Source organism: Podarcis vaucheri, assembly GCF_965113315.1.
Source record: "Podarcis vaucheri genome assembly, chromosome: 16".
Lineage (NCBI taxonomy): Eukaryota > Metazoa > Chordata > Lepidosauria > Squamata > Lacertidae > Podarcis > Podarcis vaucheri.
Window position 1 is genome coordinate 11,063,347 of NC_138754.1, and position 8,174 is coordinate 11,071,520.

The window sequence follows — 8,174 nt, forward strand, 5'->3', positions numbered from 1 at the left end:
GGATCCCCAGGGACATGCTCTGTGGGGAGCTGGCTTCAGCCACCAGGTCCGTTGGCAGAGCCAACTGCTTCCAAAGATGTCTGCAAATGTGACACAAAGGCTGGCAACGTTAGCCCTGCCATGTGGGAATCCCTTGCACTTGACCACAGCTCCTGGAGACAGACAGGTTGTGTGTCCATAGTAGTGAGCAGAGGAGGAATGACCACTGGGAGGAGCGCAGAGAGAAGAAATACCATATTGTGCCTGCATCTGAAGAACTGGATGCAACAAAACATGTCTCATGTATTTGATCTCTAAAGCCACAGCAAGCACTGTAACTCTCACAACAGTTTGGCTTCACACTTGAAGGCGCTCTCTTCCATTGCTTCCCATGACAGGGGGATGCCAACAGGGAACGGCTGCCAACAAGGATCAGCTGCCCTGAGGAAGACTTAGTTGGAGGCAATTGTGTGCCTCCGAGCAGCTTACAGCAAAGAAGCTGACAAAGGGGTGGGCGGAGAGATAAACTGGATGATTCTAGAGAAAAGCAAGCCATATCGGTTGACAATGACTATACAACTTACTTTACTTTGGGTGTTAAATTGGGTGTTAAAAGTCCTGTAGAAAAGTGGGATGTACTCATAGTGGGGTGGGTTGCTGACCTAGGAGTCTTATCTGGTGCCTCCAAAGCTTTTGTAGAACACCCCCTTTCCGGTTTTAAGTCCTGTTGCAATTACTGAGGCTTAATCCCAGGTGAACTATATGGAATTATGTGTAGAATTGCACCCTTTGGGCAAGGAAGTGTGTGTATAGGGAACTCTCAACTTATGCACATTTAACGTGTGCACATTCAGCTTTATGTGCTTGGCAATTGATAAAAAATAAAAGGAGGTGGGCATCTGGGATGGGGGGGGGGATGACTACAATCCCACCTGCCATTGCACCCAATATGTTTTGACTATATGCAAATTTGGCTGAATTCGCTATCCCTGGGACGTAACCCCCACATAAGTTGAGAGTTACCTGTATGTATGTGCATATATATATACACACACACAAAGTATCTCTTCTTATTCTTGTGTTCATAAGGCGGGAAATGTTCCATGACCGAGTTTGAGGCCTTGTACTCTTAACATTGCAAGCCTATGTGGCAGTAGTTCTTGATGACTAATTCTGACAGGAGAGAGAGACTATTGTACTATTAAGTTTGTTAGTCGCTTTTCTCAAAGAATAACCCAAAGGGACTTCAGATAATTTATTAGGCAGGGTCTGAATCAGGTAAATTCGGTCTGGGTGTCAACGGACTCTTTGATTGGCTGAAGCCTCCAGTCAGTTGGGCTTTAACTGAGAGAGACCGTTGAGATTTTGGCAGTTGATGAGTCGGTGGAAATAAAGTGGTTGAGGAGGGAAATGTGAGGGAATGCGACCAGAGAACGGCTGAGGGGGGTGGGGATGGATTAATAATTGAAAATTAATAATATATTAGTGATCAGTGTGTTGTTAATGCTTGGCTGGTAACGGTCTGCGGGAGTTATTGGCTGGGTGGAGGTTTAGGGGATTTTGCCTGAGGTAAATTCCACTTAGGGGCAACGGTGGAGTCTATAGAAATTGTTGTCAAGCATCTCTAACACCCCAATGTAAATATAAGTATTCCCCTATGTATACAGTATCCCTTCACTAAGCCAACAATCTTAAAAGTTCACCCTGGCTCTAGGGTTGGCATCCATTTCATGCCCAAGTACCCACCTGAAGACCTTCTTTGCTCAACAAATCTAAACTGAGAGCTTTCCCGGTTTGCATTTGTACTGGAGTTGCTTTAAATATATTTTTATTGTTTTAATGACATCTTGTTTGTCACCCTCGGCTCCTTTGGGAGGAAAGATGGGATATAATAACCATAACAATAAAAATAAAAAAAATCCTTCCAGTAGCACCTTAAAGACCAACTAAGTTAGTTCTTGGTATGAGCTTTCGTGTGCATGCACACTTCTTCAGATCCCTCCAGAGCTGGCCATGTGCGTGAAGTGGTTTCCTTGCTTTATTAGAACTATTAATATATTGAATAAAAGGCAAGCAATCAGTAAGGAAAGGATCCTTGTCTGACCTTCCCTGAACCTTTTTACTCACATCAGTTCATTTTTCTGACAATGAAATTGTCCAAATTCTGCTGTACCCATAATTCAATGAGATACCGTTCAGCTTTCACCATTTATAGGCTTAATACAGTGCTGCAAAAAAAATAAATAATAATACTATTTTTCATTATTCACAATTTCAAAGCAAGGAATCTTAACTCTTGGACATTATTTCACCCCTCTTTCTTACAAGTGAAATTAAGACATTGTATGATAACTTAATTAAAATTTAATTGCTATGAAGGGAGGTGTTTTGTTGTTGCTAAAATTGATTTTGCAAGCAACCCATTATCCTTTACAAGGATATTATAGGATTATAGCAGGGTGCTTATTTTACATGGTGACTAACAAAACAGACTTTTAAATTCTATAGCAAAACGTTTTGGCTTCCACCTTTTTAAGCTGCTCATTTATTCTTTCATTTATATATAAACCTACTAGGGGATAATACACTTTTAGAAAAAAGTGATAGGTACCTAATTGTGTGTGTGGTATATAATTTCAGGATGTTGACTGCCTGTTGGGAGGGTGCAGCACCCCCTGGCGGGCAAACAACAAACAGGTGATTGTTTCTTCTTTATCACAGCCACGCAAATACAGTGGTACCTCAGGTTAAGTACTTAATTCCTTCCGGAGGTCTGTACTTAACCTGAAACTGTTCTTAACCTGAAGCACCTCTTTAGCTAATGGGGCCTCCTGCTGCTGCTGCGCCACCAGAGCCAGATTTCTGTTCTCACCCTGAAGCAAAGTTCTTAACCTGAAGAACATATTTCTGGGTTAGCGGAGTCTGTAACCTGAAGCGTATGTAACCCGAGGTACCACTGTATAACATTAGGGTCCACTTTGGTCAGATTCAGATCTCATTATAATCTTCAGTGTTTTTGAACAGTATTTCCTCTGGATGGAAGAAAAAGAGACTGAATTATATCAGCTTTAATCGTTATTTATTTACCATATGTATGTTCTGGCCTTCACTCAAAGGTCTCAGGATAAAAATACATAAAATTAAAACCAAATGTTCAAAAATTGTATTTGACCTTAGTCAAGCCCAGACTCAGGCAGCTGCTCGGTTGAAAATGACCCCACTGGGCCCACTAGGGCTGCCACCTACCCCAGGCATCTCCATTTGCAGCCAGCAAGACGCAGTGCCTGACCGTGATGTTGAGACTGCCTTTTGGGAAAGAAAATGTGGCAGCACCCCCACCCCAGCACCTACTTTCCCATCCAGCGTATGATTGGTGATGGTGGGAGCAACTGCCTGATGGGATTGGGGGCCCAGGTTGGTCAGCACCACTTTGCCAAGGGTCTGTTTAAGCCTGATGCCAACCTGGACTTAGCAAGGGGGCAGGAGTGTCATTGGCCATATGGCATCAATAAATGAGCCTTTAAGGTTTGGGTTTTACACTGGGGGGTGGCGAATACAGATTCCACACCTGAGGCTTCCTCAGAGAAACACCTCTGTGACAGGTTGGGATTTGAGGTCCCTGTGACTTGGGAGGTCCGCCTCAGGCAGGTAGACTATCTCACTCTATATGTCTTATCTAGATCTCAAATAAAAAGATGGCGGGATAATTCTACTGGTCTCTGTAGCTCAGTAGGTGGTGCAGGCAGGCCTCATGTGAATCATTAAATCAGAGCTTTCCAAACTTTTCATGTTGGTGACACACTTTTTAGATATGCGTCATTTCGTGACACAGTAATTCAGATTTACTAGCAAACTGGAGGTTAAACTAACCCATTTCCAGCCCCAGGACGAGCAAGCGAGCGTTTGTATGACACGCCGACACACTAATTTGTTGCAGCATACACCTTGGAAAGCACTGCATTAAATGAAGTCTGGCCTCAGTATCACAGGGGAGCAACTGGCCAAGAGAGAGCCAAGGCAACATGGGTGACCCCTGTCCTCTCACGCCAAGTTTTGAGTAGCAGTAGAAGAAATCCTACTTACATTTTGAAGTTTCTTCTACTTACATTTTCTTTCTACTTACATTTTGAAGTTCACATTATGAAGTTTCTCTGTAGAAAGGTAATTTAAAACACACAACCAGCACCTATGTTTTCTACCTCCCTAAAAACCACGTAAGCTACTCCAACCCCTACCCCTAAATATCAGTCTAAAAATATACAAAGCTATGGAAAGCATTATATAAAAATATCAATGAAAATGTGTAAGTACCAAAACAAAATATAAATCCTCTTATCCTCTCTCACACACCCACAGTCACACTCTCACACTGCTCCTATGACTCCTGACTCCTGGACTGGACACCTCTGGTTTGTGACTTCTAAGCCAGAATTCAAAGAGATGTCACAAAGGAGGGCAGGTCACTGTTACCTTGACAACCCAACTGCTCCTCAGTCTTGATGCTTCTTCAGAACTTTGAGGCACCTGATAGTTTGTCTGATCTGAAACACCTTGTTGAAACATCTCTATTCATATTCATATCTCCATTTCAGATTATCCTGATTTCTAAGAGAAGTTACCACCCCAATCTCCTTTTAAATGCAATATGAAACGCACATCTCCCAGGTTTAAGGATGTTGATAAATTAGCATTAGGCAAACTGCTTTACAAGCAGGAGGTCCCAGGTTCAATCCCCAGCATCTCTAGGTAGGAATGGGTATATTCTCTGTCTGAAGCCCCGCAGAACTGCTGCTGATACCAGTGTTGATAACAGTGGGGTAGATAATAGTGGTTTGCTATGATATAAGGCCAGCTTCCTATCTAGATTCCTATGTTGTCTTTTAACTTGAGAGCCAGCAACCTTTCCCATAAGACACAATGATTCATTCATTTCTTTCACATACAATATAGCATCCTTTTCACATGCACTACTGGCAAGCCAGGTGTCTAATATCTTACTGTATATCTGTGCAGCTGGTTATTGCTGCCTAAGTATAGAACCTTACATTTGTCCCCATTGAAATTCATTTTGATAGCTTGGGCCCAGTTCTCCATTCTGTTAAGGTCATCTTGAATCCCGATTCTGTCTTCAGCCACATTAGCTACCCCTCTCTGTATGTGCTTACATGCTCTTTCAGAATTCTCGTTTGTTTCATTTGGAATTGCATAGCTGCTTCCAGAACATGTCCGTACCATCAAAGCTGTGATGTTGGTGGTAGCTATATGTTTCTCAAACAACCTACTTATGAACTGTTAAGTTGTGGGTGAACACAGCGATTCTTCAACAGCTCTTGTTTATTCACAGAACTGAACTGAACTGAACTGAAGGGTTCAGCCAGCCTGCTTATATAGAGCTCCACTACAACGCAACAGTAACAACTTTCTGTAACTATCCAATCACTGAACGTCACTTTCAATTCCTTACTTGCATATGTGGACCTGAGTGAAAACTATCTACAGTATCCCCCTGCTGGCCCAGGGTGAGAACTTCAGCACATAACATGAACAATGTTAAAACTAACTTAAAGAGCACTCATCTCATCTAGCCAGTTGGGCACAGAAAATCCAGTTTCTGAATTACAGCTTCTCATTATATATCATTAAAACATTATCCTTTAGACACCTATGCATAGGCTAGCCAGGGGTCAGCAGACTTTTTCAGCAGGGGGCCAGTCCACTGACCATCAGACATTGTGGGGGGTCGGACTATATTTTGAAGGGGGGAAAAGAACGGATTCCTATGCCCCACAAATAACCCAGAAATGCATTTTAAATAAAAGGACACATTCTACTCATGTAAAAACACGCTGATTCCTGGACCGTCCACAGGCCAGATTTAAAAGCCGACTGGGCCAGATCCGGCCCCCGGGCCTTAGTTTGCCTTCCCATGGGCTAGACCCAAATGAAATCAGTTGGGCTCTGCAATTTGGAAGTGATCCACTGCCCTACATCAAGGAAAGGGTATTATTTGCTAGGTTATAAAAAAGCCTACAAGACTGGAGTCCTTCATACCACAAAAATAAAAACACATTGAACGTGACAAAATCACTTGGTGACAGGCAGTGGGACAAATTGCCAAGGGCACTTCTGGATAGCAACTCTGCAGAGATTCAAAGCAGAGCTCTCTCTCTTGACACCCATCTATCAGTGATATTTAAAGATAATTAAATCAGTTCTACCCCAATGCACAAGCTAGATGAGTCACAGATGATCCCTCCCAACTGAAAGGGTTCTAGTGCAGTGTTTCCCAACCGGTGTTCCGCGGCACACTAGTGTGCCGTGAGACGTTGCGTGGTGTGCCGTGGGAGGGAGGCGGGCGAGTCGGGCGGCGAGAGGCGGGGCGGCGGCAGCGAGGAGAGGCCGCCCAGCGCGGGGCTCTTGCCGGCTGCCTGCGTGGCGCTGACGTCACGGGGCTGTAACGGGCGAGCGAGCTCCCTCCCACATCCCATCGCTGGCTCTGCACCAGGCGGTAGAGCTCGGCGAAGTCGCTGCGCTGGAAGGCCAGCAGCACGCGCGCCTTGGCCAGGCTCTCGCCCGCCTGCGCCTCCAGGCACGGCGCCTCGGCGTCGGGCGGCAGCGAGCCCAGGAAGCGGCCCAGCCGGCCGGGGTCGCCCGCCTGCAGCAGCGCCTCGCACACGCACGAGACCTGCTCCGCCGATAAGCGTGGCGAGCGCGGAGGATCGGGCACGGCGGAGGCCAGCCCCGCGCTTGGAGAGGACGCAGCAGCCGTCGCCAAACCCGATCCTCCTCCTCCTGCTCCGCCGCCGTCCTCTGGCTCTCGGCCGGGAGGAGCCTGTGGCGACGGGGCGGGCGCCGAAGTTGGCAGAAGTTGGCGCGCCTCCTCGGCAGCGCCTTTGTCCTCCTCCTCCTGCCTCTGCTCTCATCCGGCGGTGGGGGCGCGCCGCCCTCCCCGGCCGGGGGGCTCGGCGGGGCCCGCGGGGAAGGAGGCCATGTTCGCAGCGCGCGGGATCACGGCCCCCCTCGCCCGCCTCCGGCCCGCTCCCCTCCCCCTGCGCGCTGCCCTAGCCGTGCGGGTCTCCTCCCCCTGTGCCGCCGTCCCCTTTCCACATCCTAGGAGCCGCGGTCCGCCTTCCGCCCCCGGGCTGCGGCGCGGCTCCCAGCCCGGGCTGGCCTCCGCCTCCTGGGACGCGCGCCCACCCCCGCGGCCCCCCAAACTTCGGAGCAACTCTCCAGACGCTTCTCCCCCGCCTCGGTCTCCCTCCTTTCCACTTCTCTTCCCCCCTTCCTTCCCTCTTTCTTTCTCTTTCTCTCCCACCCGCCTTTCCTTCTATTAACTTTCCTTTCCCCTTCCCATGTAGAACAGTCCCTGCAAATAAAAACCTAGCATATTTGGAAGAGGGATGCTAGCCTAACCATTACCTTCTATGCTGTTACTTTTTTTTTTTTTTTTCATAAGTAAAAAGTGGCCTTTCCCCATCTGGCATGGTGGTGTGCCTCGAGATTTTTTTCATGAAACAAGTGTGCCTTTGCCCAAAAAAGGTTGGGAAACACTGTTCTAGTGGATGAAAATAAGCTGTTATAACAAGCACAGTGGACTGCAGATGCAGCAGAGTCAATATACAGCATGTAACTAGACAACAGCAATTATTGCAAAAAATCAAAAGGGCAGTGCATCCCAATGTCTGAATTATTTTACATGTACTGGAGCAGAGATAGTTTGTCTAGCAAAACCCCCATTTTTTTAATTTTGATAACTGCATGCCTATATTTGTTATATTTTCCAGTTTTATATTGGCCTCAAGTCAGAAATGTATGAGTAGACATTCTTAGTACTGCGTTTGTAAGGTCAAATAATTTCAACTCTGCACTCCCAGAAAGAGAGTCTGCTGCACTTTTGCTCAGTTGAGCGTTGCAGCGCGAACTACATCTCCCAGACACCTTTGCGCAGGCAAGGGGCGAGCGCCCAGGTCACGCGGTGTGAAAGCCGACTCGAGGCGGGGCGTGCGCGAGAGGGAGGCTGACGTAGGATGCGAACGGCCTAGAACTCCCTTTCCCACAATGCCTCGCGGGGCCAGGAGGGCGACGGGTGGGGCTGCGGGAGCAAAAGCGCCTCGAAAACTGCTCTGGAGAGCGGGAGGGGGGGAAAAGACTACATCTCCCGGCGTGCTCTACGCCCGGGCGCCTGCGCGGTGAGA